Source organism: Miniopterus natalensis, chromosome 18 (assembly GCF_054644295.1).
Source record: "Miniopterus natalensis isolate mMinNat1 chromosome 18, mMinNat1.hap1, whole genome shotgun sequence".
Lineage (NCBI taxonomy): Eukaryota > Metazoa > Chordata > Mammalia > Chiroptera > Miniopteridae > Miniopterus > Miniopterus natalensis.
This window is the reverse complement of record NC_142098.1, coordinates 88,930-103,459: the sequence shown is the minus strand read 5'-3', so window position 1 is coordinate 103,459 and position 14,530 is coordinate 88,930.

The window sequence follows — 14,530 nt, the reverse complement described above, 5'->3', positions numbered from 1 at the left end:
TATGTTGAGGTCTAGGGTTAGAGATCCGGTAAGGGTTACGATTGGACCTAGAGTGAGGGTTATGTTGAGGGCTAGGGTAAGCGATCCGGTTAGGGTTACGATTGGACTTAGGGTTAGGGTTATGTTGAGGGCTAGGGTTAGAGATCCGGTTAGGGTTACGATTGGACCTAGGGTTAGGGTTATGTTGAGGGCTAGGGTTAGCGATCCGGTTAGGCTTACGATTGGACCTAGGGTTAGGGTTATGTTGAGGGTTAGGGTTAGAGATCCGGTTATGCTTACGATTGGACCTAGGGTTAGGGTTATGTTGAGGGCTAGGGTTAGAGATCCGGTTAGGGTTACGATTGGACCTAGGGTTAGGGTTATGTTGAGGGCTAGGGTTAGCGATCCGGTTAGGGTTACGATTGGACCTAGGGTTAGGGTTATGTTGAGAGCTAGGGTTAGAGATCCGGTTAGGCTTACGATTGGACCTAGGGTTAGGGTTATGTTGTGGGCTCTTGTTAGAGATCTGGTTAGGGTTACGATTGGACCTAGGGTTAGGGTTATGTTGAGGGCTAGGGTTAGAGATCCGGTTAGGGTTACGATTGGACCTAGGGTTAGGGTTATGTTGAGGGCTAGGGTTAGAGATCCGGTTATGCTTACGATTGGACCTAGGGTTAGTGTTATGTTGAGGGCTAGGGTTAGAGATCCGGTTAGGGTTACGATTGAACCTAGGGATAGGGTTATGTTGAGGGTTAGGGTTAGAGATCCGGTTAGGGTTACGATTGGACCTAGGGTTAGGGTTATGTTGAGGGCTAGGGTTAGAGATCCGGTTATGCTTACGATTGGACCTAGGGTTAGGGTTATGTTGAGGGCTAGGGTTAGAGATCCGGTTAGGGTTACGATTGGACCTAGGGTTAGGGTTATGTTGAGGGCTAGGGTTAGAGATCCGGTTAGGGTTACGATTGGACCTAGGGTTAGGGTTATGTTGAGGGCTAGGGTTAGCGATCCGGTTAGGGTTACGATTGGACCTAGGGTTAGGGTTATGTTGAGTGTTAGGGTTATAGATCCGGTTATGCTTACGATTGGACCTAGGGTTAGGGTTATGTTGAGGGCTAGGGTTAGAGATCCGGTTAGGGTTACGATTGGACCTAGGGTTAGGGTTATGTTGAGGGCTAGGCTTAGCGATCCGGTTAGGGTTAAGATTGGACCTAGGGTTAGGGTTATGTTGAGAGCTAGGGTTAGAGATCCGGTTAGGCTTACGATTGGACCTAGGGTTAGGGTTATGTTGAGGGCTCTTGTTAGAGATCTGGTTAGGGTTACGATTGGACCTAGGGTTAGGGTTATGTTGAGGGCTAGGGTTAGAGATCCGGTTAGGGTTACGATTGGACCTAGGGTTAGGGTTATGTTGAGGGCTAGGGTTAGAGATCCGGTTATGCTTACGATTGGACCTAGGGTTAGGGTTATGTTGAGGGCTAGGGTTAGAGAGACTGTTAGGGTTACGATTGAACCTAGGGTTAGGGTTATGTTGAGGGCTAGGGTTAGAGAGACTGTTAGGGATACGATTGGACCTAGGGTTAGGGTTATGTTGAGGGATAGGTTTAGAGATCCGGTTAGGGTTACGATTGGACCTAGGGTTAGGGTTATGTTGAGGGCTAGGGTTAGCGATCCGGTTAGGGTTACGATTGGACCTAGGGTTAGGGTTATGTTGAGCGCTAGGGTTAGAGATCCGGTTATGCTTAAGATTGGACCTAGGGTTAGGGTTATGTTGAGGGCTAGGGTTAGAGATCCGGTTAGGGTTACGATTGGACCTAGGGTTAGTGTTATCTTGAGGGCTAGGGTTAGAGATCCGGTTAGGGTTACGATTGGACCTAGAGTGAGGGTTATGTTGAGGGCTAGGGTTAGAGAAACGGTTAGGGTTACGATTGGACCTAGGGTTAGGGTTATGTTGAGGGCTAGGGTTAGAGATCCGGTTAGGGCTACGACTGGACCTTGGGTTAGGGTTATGTTGAGGGCTAGGGTTAGAGATCCGGTTAGGGTTACGATTTGACCTAGGGTTAGGGTTATGTTGAGGGATAGGTTTAGAGATCCGGTTAGGGTTACGATTGGACCTAGGGTTAGGGTTATGTTGAGGGCTAGGGTTAGAGATCCGGTTAGGGTTACGATTGGACCTAGGGTTAGGGTTATGTTGAGGGCTAGGGTTAGAGATCCGGTTAGGGTTACGATTTTACCTAGGGTTAGGGTTATGTTGAGGGCTAGGGTTAGCGATCCGGTTAGGGGTAAGATTGGACCTAGGGTTAGGGTTATGTTGAGGGCTAGGGTTAGCGATCCGGTTAGGGTTACGATTGGACCTAGGATTAGGGTTATGTTGAGGGCTAGGCTTAGCGATCCGGTTAGGGTTAAGATTGGACCTAGGGTTAGGGTTATGTTGAGAGCTAGGGTTAGAGATCCGGTTAGGCTTACGATTGGACCTAGGGTTAGGGTTATGTTGAGGGCTCTTGTTAGAGATCTGGTTAGGGTTACGATTGGACCTAGGGTTAGGGTTATGTTGAGGGCTAGGGTTAGAGATCCGGTTAGGGTTACGATTGGACCTAGGGTTAGGGTTATGTTGAGGGCTAGGGTTAGAGATCCGGTTATGCTTACGATTGGACCTAGGGTTAGGGTTATGTTGAGGGCTAGGGTTAGAGAGACTGTTAGGGTTACGATTGAACCTAGGGTTAGGGTTATGTTGAGGGCTAGGGTTAGAGAGACTGTTAGGGATACGATTGGACCTAGGGTTAGGGTTATGTTGAGGGATAGGTTTAGAGATCCGGTTAGGGTTACGATTGGACCTAGGGTTAGGGTTATGTTGAGGGCTAGGGTTAGCGATCCGGTTAGGGTTACGATTGGACCTAGGGTTAGGGTTATGTTGAGCGCTAGGGTTAGAGATCCGGTTATGCTTAAGATTGGACCTAGGGTTAGGGTTATGTTGAGGGCTAGGGTTAGAGATCCGGTTAGGGTTACGATTGGACCTAGGGTTAGTGTTATCTTGAGGGCTAGGGTTAGAGATCCGGTTAGGGTTACGATTGGACCTAGAGTGAGGGTTATGTTGAGGGCTAGGGTTAGAGAAACGGTTAGGGTTACGATTGGACCTAGGGTTAGGGTTATGTTGAGGGCTAGGGTTAGAGATCCGGTTAGGGCTACGACTGGACCTTGGGTTAGGGTTATGTTGAGGGCTAGGGTTAGAGATCCGGTTAGGGTTACGATTTGACCTAGGGTTAGGGTTATGTTGAGGGATAGGTTTAGAGATCCGGTTAGGGTTACGATTGGACCTAGGGTTAGGGTTATGTTGAGGGCTAGGGTTAGAGATCCGGTTAGGGTTACGATTGGACCTAGGGTTAGGGTTATGTTGAGGGCTAGGGTTAGAGATCCGGTTAGGGTTACGATTTTACCTAGGGTTAGGGTTATGTTGAGGGCTAGGGTTAGCGATCCGGTTAGGGGTAAGATTGGACCTAGGGTTAGGGTTATGTTGAGGGCTAGGGTTAGCGATCCGGTTAGGGTTACGATTGGACCTAGGATTAGGGTTATGTTGAGGGCTAGGGTTAGAGATCCGGTTAGGGTTACGATTGGACCTAGGGTTAGGGTTATGTTGAGGGCTAGGGTTAGAGATCCGGTTAGGGTTACGATTGGACCTAGGGTTAGGGTTATGTTGAGGGCTAGGGTTAGAGATCCGGTTATGCTTACTATTTTACCTAGGGTTAGGATTATGTTGAGGGCTAGGGTTAGAGATCCGGTTAGGGTTACGATTGGACCTAGGGTTAGGGTTATGTTGAGGGCTAGGGTTAGAGATCCGGTAAGGGTTACGATTGGACCTAGAGTGAGGGTTATGTTGAGGGCTAGGGTTAGAGAAACGGTTAGGGTTACGATTGGAGCTAGGGTTAGGGTTATGTTGAGGGCTAGGGTTAGAGATCCGGTTAGGGCTACGACTGGACCTTGGGTTAGGGTTATGTTGAGGGCTAGGGTTAGAGATCCGGTTAGGGTTATGATTGGACCTAGGGTTAGGGTTATGTTGAGGGATAGGTTTAGAGATCCAGTTAGGGTTACGATTGGACCTACGGTTAGGGTTATGTTGAGGGCTAGGGTTAGAGATCCGGTTAGGGTTATGAGTGCACCTAGTGTTAGGGTTATGTTTAGGGCTATGGTTAGAGAGACTGTTAGGGTTACGATTGGACCTAGGGTTAGGGTTATGTTGAGGGCTAGGGTTAGAGATCCGGTTAGGGTTACGATTGGACCTAGGGTTAGGGTTATGTTGAGGGCTAGGGTTAGAGATCCGGTTAGGGTTACGATTGGACCTAGGGTTAGGGTTATGTTGAGGGCTAGGTTTAGCGATCCGGTTAGGGGTAAGATTGGACCTAGGGTTAGGGTTATGTTGAGGGCTAGGGTTAGCGATCCGGTTAGGGTTACGATTGGACCTAGGGTTAGGGTTATGTTGAGGGCTAGGGTTAGAGATCCGGTTAGGGTTACGATTGGACCTAGGGTTAGGGTTATGTTGAGGGCTAGGGTTAGAGATTCGGTTAGGGTTACGATTGGACCTAGGGTTAGGGTTATGTTGAGGGCTAGGGTTAGAGATCCGGTTATGCTTACTATTTTACCTAGGGTTAGGATTATGTTGAGGGCTAGGGTTAGAGATCCGGTTAGGGTTACGATTGGACCTAGGGTTAGGGTTATGTTGAGGGCTAGGCTTAGAGATCCGGTAAGGGTTACGATTGGACCTAGAGTGAGGGTTATGTTGAGGGCTAGGGTTAGGGAAACGGTTAGGGTTACGATTGGAGCTAGGGTTAGGGTTATGTTGAGGGCTAGGGTTAGAGATCCGGTTAGGGCTACGACTGGACCTTGGGTTAGGGTTATGTTGAGGGCTAGGGTTAGAGATCCGGTTAGGGTTATGATTGGACCTAGGGTTAGGGTTATGTTGAGGGATAGGTTTAGAGATCCGGTTAGGGTTACGATTGGACCTACGGTTAGGGTTATGTTGAGGGCTAGGGTTAGAGATCCGGTTAGGGTTATGAGTGCACCTAGTGTTAGGGTTATGTTGAGGGCTATGGTTAGAGAGACTGTTAGGGTTACGATTGGACCTAGGGTTAGGGTTATGTTGAGGGATAGGTTTAGAGATCCGGTTAGGGTTACGATTGGACCTAGGGTTAGGGTTATGTTGAGGGCTAGGGTTAGAGTTCCGGTTAGGGTTACGATTGGACCTAGGGTTAGGGTTATGTTGAGGGCTAGGGTTAGCGATCCGGTTAGGGGTACGATTGACCTAGGGTTAGGGTTATGTCGAGGGCTAGATTTAGCGATCCAGTTAGGGTTACGATTGGACCTAGGGTTAGGGTTATGTTGAGGGCTACGGTTAGAGATCCGCTTAGGGTTACGATTAGACCTAGGGTTAGGGTTATGTTGAGGGCTAGGGTTAGAGATCCGGTTAGGGTTACGATTGGACCTAGGGTTAGGGTTATGTTGAGGGCTAGGGTAAGCGATCCGGTTAGGGTTACGATTGGACCTAGGGTTAGGGTTATGTTGAGGGCTGGGGTTAGAGATCCGGTTAGGGTTACGATTGGACCTAGGGTTAGGGTTATGTTGAGGGCTAGGGTTAGAGATCCGGTTAGGGTTACGATTGGACCTAGGGTTAGGGTTATGTTGAGGGCTAGGGTTAGAGATCCGGTTAGGGTTACGATTGGACCTAGGGTTAGGGTTATGTTGAGGGCTAGGGTTAGCGATCCGGTTAGGGTTACAATTGGACCTAGGGTTAGGGTTATGTTGAGGGCTAGGGTTAGAGATCCGGTTATGCTTACGATTGGACCTAGGGTTAGGGTTATGTTGAGGGCTCTTGTTAGAGATCTGGTTAGGGTTACGATTGGACCTAGGGTTAGGGTTATGTTGAGGGCTAGTGCTAGAGATCCGGTTAGGGTTACGATTGGACCTAGGGTTAGGGTTATGTTGAGGGCTAGGGTTAGAGATCCGGTTATGCTTACGATTGGACCTAGGGTTAGGGTTATGTTGAGGGCTAGGGTTAGAGATCCGGTTAGGGTTACGATTGGACCTAGGGATAGGGTTATGTTGAGGGTTAGGGTTAGAGATCCGGTTAGGGTTACGATTGGACCTAGGGTTAGGGTTATGTTGAGGGCTAGGGTTAGAGATCCGGTTAGGGTTACGATTGGACCTAGGGTTAGGGTTATGTTGAGGGCTAGGGTTAGGGATCCGGTTATGCTTACGATTGGACCTAGGGTTAGGGTTATGTTGAGGGCTAGGATTAGGGATCCGGTTATGCTTACGATTGGACCTAGGGTTAGGGTTATGTTGAGGGCTAGGGTTAGAGATCCGGTTAGGCTTACGATTGGACCTAGGGTTAGGGTTATGTTTAGGGCTAGGGTTAGAGATCCGGTTAGGGTTACGATTGGACCTAGGGTTAGGGTTATGTTGAGGGCTAGGGTTAGAGATCCGGTTAGGGTTACGATTGGACCTAGGGTTAGGGTTATGTTGAGGGCTAGGGTTCGAGATCCGGTTATGCTTACGATTGGACCTAGGGTTAGGGTTATGTTGAGGGCTAGGGTTAGAGATCCGGTTATGGTTACGGTTGGACATAGGGTTAGGGTTATGTTGAGGGCTAGGGTTAGAGATCCGGTTAGGGATACGATTGGACCTAGGGTTAGGGTTATGTTGAGGGCTAGGGTTAGAGATCCGGTTAGGGTTACGATTGGACCTAGGGTTAGGGTTATGTTGAGGGCTAGGGTTAGAGATCCGGTTAGGGTTACGATTGGACCTAGGGTTAGGGTTATGTTAGGGTTAGGGTTAGAGATCCGGTTAGGGTTACGATTGGACCTAGGGTTAGGGTTATGTTGAGGGTTAGGGTTAGAGATCCGGTTATGCTTACGATTGGACCTAGGGTTAGGGTTATGTTGAGGGCTAGGGTTAGAGATCCGGTTAGGGTTACGATTGGACCTAGGGTTAGGGTTATGTTGAGAGCTAGGGTTAGAGATCCGCTTATGCTTACGATTGGACCTAGGGTTAGGGTTATGTTGAGGGCTAGGGTTAGAGATCCGGTTAGGGTTACGATTGGACCTAGGGATAGGGTTATGTTGAGGGTTAGGGTTAGAGATCCGGTTAGGGTTACGATTGGACCTAGGGTTAGGGTTATGTTGAGGGCTAGGGTTAGAGATTCGGTTAGGGTTACGATTGGACCTAGGGTTAGGGTTATGTTGAGGGCTAGGGTTACAGATCCGGTTAGGGTTACGATTGGACCTAGGGTTAGGGTTATGTTGAGGGCTAGGATTAGAGATCCGGTTATGCTTACTATTTTACCTAGGGTTTGGATTATGTTGAGGGCTAGGGTTAGAGATCCGGTTAGGGTTACGATTGGACCTAGGGTTAGGGTTATGTTGAGGTCTAGGGTTAGAGATCCGGTAAGGGTTACGATTGGACCTAGAGTGAGGGTTATGTTGAGGGCTAGGGTAAGCGATCCGGTTAGGGTTACGATTGGACTTAGGGTTAGGGTTATGTTGAGGGCTAGGGTTAGAGATCCGGTTAGGGTTACGATTGGACCTAGGGTTAGGGTTATGTTGAGGGCCAGGGTTAGCGATCCGGTTAGGCTTACGATTGGACCTAGGGTTAGGGTTATGTTGAGGGTTAGGGTTAGAGATCCGGTTATGCTTACGATTGGACCTAGGGTTAGGGTTATGTTGAGGGCTAGGGTTAGAGATCCGGTTAGGGTTACGATTGGACCTAGGGTTAGGGTTATGTTGAGGGCTAGGGTTAGCGATCCGGTTAGGGTTACGATTGGACCTAGGGTTAGGGTTATGTTGAGAGCTAGGGTTAGAGATCCGGTTAGGCTTACGATTGGACCTAGGGTTAGGGTTATGTTGTGGGCTCTTGTTAGAGATCTGGTTAGGGTTACGATTGGACCTAGGGTTAGGGTTATGTTGAGGGCTAGGGTTAGAGATCCGGTTAGGGTTACGATTGGACCTAGGGTTAGGGTTATGTTGAGGGCTAGGGTTAGAGATCCGGTTATGCTTACGATTGGACCTAGGGTTAGTGTTATGTTGAGGGCTAGGGTTAGAGATCCGGTTAGGGTTACGATTGAACCTAGGGATAGGGTTATGTTGAGGGTTAGGGTTAGAGATCCGGTTAGGGTTACGATTGGACCTAGGGTTAGGGTTATGTTGAGGGCTAGGGTTAGAGATCCGGTTATGCTTACGATTGGACCTAGGGTTAGGGTTATGTTGAGGGCTAGGGTTAGAGATCCGGTTAGGGTTACGATTGCACCTAGGGTTAGGGTTATGTTGAGGGCTAGGGTTAGAGATCCGGTTAGGGTTACGATTGGACCTAGGGTTAGGGTTATGTTGAGGGCTAGGGTTAGCGATCCGGTATGGGTTACGATTGGACCTAGGGTTAGGGTTATGTTGAGTGTTAGGGTTATAGATCCGGTTATGCTTACGATTGGACCTAGGGTTAGGGTTATGTTGAGGGCTAGGGTTAGAGATCCGGTTAGGGTTACGATTGGACCTAGGGTTAGGGTTATGTTGAGGGCTAGGGTTAGCGATCCGGTTAGGGTTAAGATTGGACCTAGGGTTAGGGTTATGTTGAGAGCTAGGGTTAGAGATCCGGTTAGGCTTACGATTGGACCTAGGGTTAGGGTTATGTTGAGGGCTCTTGTTAGAGATCTGGTTAGGGTTACGATTGGACCTAGGGTTAGGGTTATGTTGAGGGCTAGGGTTAGAGATCCGGTTAGGGTTACGATTGGACCTAGGGTTAGGGTTATGTTGAGGGCTAGGGTTAGAGATCCGGTTATGCTTACGATTGGACCTAGGGTTAGGGTTATGTTGAGGGCTAGGGTTAGAGAGACTGTTAGGGTTACGATTGAACCTAGGGTTAGGGTTATGTTGAGGGCTAGGGTTAGAGAGACTGTTAGGGATACGATTGGACCTAGGGTTAGGGTTATGTTGAGGGATAGGTTTAGAGATCCGGTTAGGGTTACGATTGGACCTAGGGTTAGGGTTATGTTGAGGGCTAGGGTTAGCGATCCGGTTAGGGTTACGATTGGACCTAGGGTTAGGGTTATGTTGAGCGCTAGGGTTAGAGATCCGGTTATGCTTAAGATTGGACCTAGGGTTAGGGTTATGTTGAGGGCTAGGGTTAGAGATCCGGTTAGGGTTACGATTGGACCTAGGGTTAGTGTTATCTTGAGGGCTAGGGTTAGAGATCCGGTTAGGGTTACGATTGGACCTAGAGTGAGGGTTATGTTGAGGGCTAGGGTTAGAGAAACGGTTAGGGTTACGATTGGACCTAGGGTTAGGGTTATGTTGAGGGCTAGGGTTAGAGATCCGGTTAGGGCTACGACTGGACCTTGGGTTAGGGTTATGTTGAGGGCTAGGGTTAGAGATCCGGTTAGGGTTACGATTTGACCTAGGGTTAGGGTTATGTTGAGGGATAGGTTTAGAGATCCGGTTAGGGTTACGATTGGACCTAGGGTTAGGGTTATGTTGAGGGCTAGGGTTAGAGATCCGGTTAGGGTTACGATTGGACCTAGGGTTAGGGTTATGTTGAGGGCTAGGGTTAGAGATCCGGTTAGGGTTACGATTGGACCTAGGGTTAGGGTTATGTTGAGGGCTAGGGTTAGCGATCCGGTTAGGGGTAAGATTGGACCTAGGGTTAGGGTTATGTTGAGGGCTAGGGTTAGCGATCCGGTTAGGGTTACGATTGGACCTAGGATTAGGGTTATGTTGAGGGCTAGGGTTAGAGATCCGGTTAGGGTTACGATTGGACCTAGGGTTAGGGTTATGTTGAGGGCTAGGGTTAGAGATCCGGTTAGGGTTACGATTGGACCTAGGGTTAGGGTTATGTTGAGGGCTAGGGTTAGAGATCCGGTTATGCTTACTATTTTACCTAGGGTTAGGATTATGTTGAGGGCTAGGGTTAGAGATCCGGTTAGGGTTACGATTCGACCTAGGGTTAGGGTTATGTTGAGGGCTAGGGTTAGAGATCCGGTAAGGGTTACGATTGGACCTAGAGTGAGGGTTATGTTGAGGGCTAGGGTTAGAGAAACGGTTAGGGTTACGATTGGAGCTAGGGTTAGGGTTATGTTGAGGGCTAGGGTTAGAGATCCGGTTAGGGCTACGACTGGACCTTGGGTTAGGGTTATGTTGAGGGCTAGGGTTAGAGATCCGGTTAGGGTTATGATTGGACCTAGGGTTAGGGTTATGTTGAGGGATAGGTTTAGAGATCCAGTTAGGGTTACGATTGGACCTACGGTTAGGGTTATGTTGAGGGCTAGGGTTAGAGATCCGGTTAGGGTTATGAGTGCACCTAGTGTTAGGGTTATGTTTAGGGCTATGGTTAGAGATCCGGTTAGGGTTACGATTGGACCTAGGGTTAGGGTTATGTTGAGGGCTAGGGTTAGCGATCCGGTTAGGGGTACGATTGACCTAGGGTTAGGGTTATGTCGAGGGCTAGATTTAGCGATCCGGTTAGGGTTACGATTGGACCTAGGGTTAGGGTTATGTTGAGGGCTACGGTTAGAGATCCGCTTAGGGTTACGATTGGACCTAGGGTTAGGGTTAGGTTGAGGGCTAGGGTTAGAGATCCGGTTAGGGTTACGATTGGACCTAGGGTTAGGGTTATCTTGAGGGCTAGGGTAAGCGATCCGGTTAGGGTTACGATTGGACCTAGGGTTAGGGTTATGTTGAGGGCTGGGGTTAGAGATCCGGTTAGGGTTACGATTGGACCTAGGGTTAGGGTTATGTTGAGGGTTAGGGTTAGAGATCCGGTTAGGGTTACGATTGGACCTAGGGTTAGGGTTATGTTGAGGGCTAGGGTTAGAGATCCGGTTAGGGTTACGATTGGACCTAGGGTTAGGGTTATGTTGAGGGCTAGGGTTAGCGATCCGATTAGGGTTAAGATTGGACCTAGGGTTAGGGTTATGTTGAGAGCTAGGGTTAGAGATCCGGTTAGGCTTACGATTGGACCTAGGGTTAGGGTTATGTTGAGGGCTCTTGTTAGAGATCTGGTTAGGGTTACGATTGGACCTAGGGTTAGGGTTATGTTGAGGGCTAGGGTTAGAGATCCGGTTAGGGTTACGATTGGACCTAGGGTTAGGGTTATGTTGAGGGCTAGGGTTAGAGATCCGGTTATGCTTACGATTGGACCTAGGGTTAGGGTTATGTTGAGGGCTAGGGTTAGAGAGACTGTTAGGGTTACGATTGAACCTAGGGTTAGGGTTATGTTGAGGGCTAGGGTTAGAGAGACTGTTAGGGATACGATTGGACCTAGGGTTAGGGTTATGTTGAGGGATAGGTTTAGAGATCCGGTTAGGGTTACGATTGGACCTAGGGTTAGGGTTATGTTGAGGGCTAGGGTTAGCGATCCGGTTAGGGTTACGATTGGACCTAGGGTTAGGGTTATGTTGAGCGCTAGGGATAGAGATCCGGTTATGCTTAAGATTGGACCTAGGGTTAGGGTTATGTTGAGGGCTAGGGTTAGAGATCCGGTTAGGGTTACGATTGGACCTAGGGTTAGTGTTATCTTGAGGGCTAGGGTTAGAGATCCGGTTAGGGTTACGATTGGACCTAGAGTGAGGGTTATGTTGAGGGCTAGGGTTAGAGAAACGGTTAGGGTTTTTATTGGACCTAGGGTTAGGGTTATGTTGAGGGCTAGGGTTAGAGATCCGGTTAGGGCTACGACTGGACCTTGGGTTAGGGTTATGTTGAGGGCTAGGGTTAGAGATCCGGTTAGGGTTACGATTTGACCTAGGGTTAGGGTTATGTTGAGGGATAGGTTTAGAGATCCGGTTAGGGTTACGATTGGACCTAGGGTTAGGGTTATGTTGAGGGCTAGGGTTAGAGATCCGGTTAGGGTTACGATTGGACCTAGGGTTAGGGTTATGTTGAGGGCTAGGGTTAGAGATCCGGTTAGGGTTACGATTGGACCTAGGGTTAGGGTTATGTTGAGGGCTAGGGTTAGCGATCCGGTTAGGGGTAAGATTGGACCTAGGGTTAGGGTTATGTTGAGGGCTAGGGTTAGCGATCCGGTTAGGGTTACGATTGGACCTAGGATTAGGGTTATGTTGAGGGCTAGGGTTAGAGATCCGGTTAGGGTTACGATTGGACCTAGGGTTAGGGTTATGTTGAGGGCTACGGTTAGAGATCCGCTTAGGGTTACGATTGGACCTAGGGTTAGGGTTATGTTGAGGGCTAGGGTTAGAGATCCGGTTATGCTTACTATTTTACCTAGGGTTAGGATTATGTTGAGGGCTAGGGTTAGAGATCCGGTTAGGGTTACGATTGGACCTAGGGTTAGGGTTATGTTGAGGGCTAGGGTTAGAGATCCGGTAAGGGTTACGATTGGACCTAGAGTGAGGGTTATGTTGAGGGCTAGGGTTAGAGAAACGGTTAGGGTTACGATTGGAGCTAGGGTTAGGGTTATGTTGAGGGCTAGGGTTAGAGATCCGGTTAGGGCTACGACTGGACCTTGGGTTAGGGTTATGTTGAGGGCTAGGGTTAGAGATCCGGTTAGGGTTATGATTGGACCTAGGGTTAGGGTTATGTTGAGGGATAGGTTTAGAGATCCGGTTAGGGTTACGATTGGACCTACGGTTAGGGTTATGTTGAGGGCTAGGGTTAGAGATCCGGTTAGGGTTATGAGTGCACCTAGTGTTAGGGTTATGTTTAGGGCTATGGTTAGAGAGACTGTTAGGGTTACGATTGGACCTAGGGTTAGGGTTATGTTGAGGGATAGGTTTAGAGATCCGGTTAGGGTTACGATTGGACCTAGGGTTAGGGTTATGTTGAGGGCTAGGGTTAGAGATCCGGTTAGGGTTACGATTGGACCTAGGGTTAGGGTTATGTTGAGGGCTAGGGTTAGCGATCCGGTTAGGGGTACGATTGACCTAGGGTTAGGGTTATGTCGAGGGCTAGATTTAGCGATCCGGTTAGGGTTACGATTGGACCTAGGGTTAGGGTTATGTTGAGGGCTACGGTTAGAGATCCGCTTAGGGTTACGATTGGACCTAGGGTTAGGGTTATGTTGAGGGCTAGGGTTAGAGATCCGGTTAGGGTTACGATTGGACCTAGGGTTAGGGTTATCTTGAGGGCTAGGGTAAGCGATCCGGTTAGGGTTACGATTGGACCTAGGGTTGGGGTTATGTTGAGGGCTGGGGTTAGAGATCCGGTTAGGGTTACGATTGGACCTAGGGTTAGGGTTATGTTGAGGGTTAGGGTTAGAGATCCGGTTAGGGTTACGATTGGACCTAGGGTTAGGGTTATGTTGAGGGCTAGGGTTAGAGATCCGGTTAGGGTTACGATTGGACCTAGGGTTGGGGTTATGTTGAGGGCTAGGGTTAGCGATCCGGTTATGGTTACGAGTGGACCTAGGGTTAGGGTTATGTTGAGGGCTCTTGTTAGAGATCCGGTTAGGGTTACGATTGGACCTAGGGTTAGGGTTATGTTGAGGGCTAGGCTTAGCGATCCGGTTAGGGTTACGGTTGGAACTAGGGTTAGGGTTATGTTGAGAGCTAGGGTTAGAGATCCGGTTAGGCTTACGATTGGACCTAGGGTTACGGTTATGTTGAGGGCTCTTGTTAGAGATCCGGTTAGGGTTACGATTGGACCTAGGGTTAGGGTTATGTTGAGGGTTAGTGTTAGAGATCCGGTTAGGGTTACGATTGGACCTAGGGTTAGGGTTATGTTGAGGGCTAGGGTTAGAGATCAGGTTATGCTTACGATTGGACCTAGGGTTAGGGTTATGTTGAGGGCTAGGGTTAGAGATCCGGTTAGGGTTACGATTGGACCTAGGGATAGGGTTATGTTGAGGGTTAGGGTTAGAGATCCGGTTAGGGTTACGATTGGACCTAGGGTTAGGGTTATGTTGAGGGCTAGGGTTAGAGATCCGGTTAGGGTTCCGATTGGACCTAGGGTTAGGGTTATCTTGAGGGCTAAAGTTAGAGATCCGGTTATGCTTACGATTGGACCTAGGGTTAGGGTTATGTTGAGGGCTAGGGTTAGAGATCCGGTTATGCTTACTATTTTACCTAGGGTTAGGATTATGTTGAGGGCTAGGGTTAGAGATCCGGTTAGGGTTACGATTGGACCTAGGGTTAGGGTTATGTTGAGGGCTAGGGTTAGAGATCCGGTAAGGGTTACGATTCGACCTAGAGTGAGGGTTATGTTGAGGGCTAGGGTAAGCGATCCGGTTAGGGTTACGATTGGACTTAGGGTTAGGGTTATGTTGAGGGCTAGGGTTAGAGATCCGGTTAGGGTTACGGTTGGACATAGGGTTAGGGTTATGTTGAGGGCTAGGGTTAGAGATCCGGTTAGGGTTACGATTGGACCTAGGGTTAGGGTTATGTTGAGGGCTGGGGTTAGAGATCCGGTTAGGGTTACGATTGGACCTAGGGTTAGGGTTATGTTGAGGGCTGGGGTTAGAGATCCGGTTAGGGTTACGATTGGACCTAGGGTTAGGGTTATGTTGAGGGCTAGGGTTAGAGATCCGGTTAGGGTTACGATTGGACCTAGGGTTAGGGTTATGTTGAGGGCTA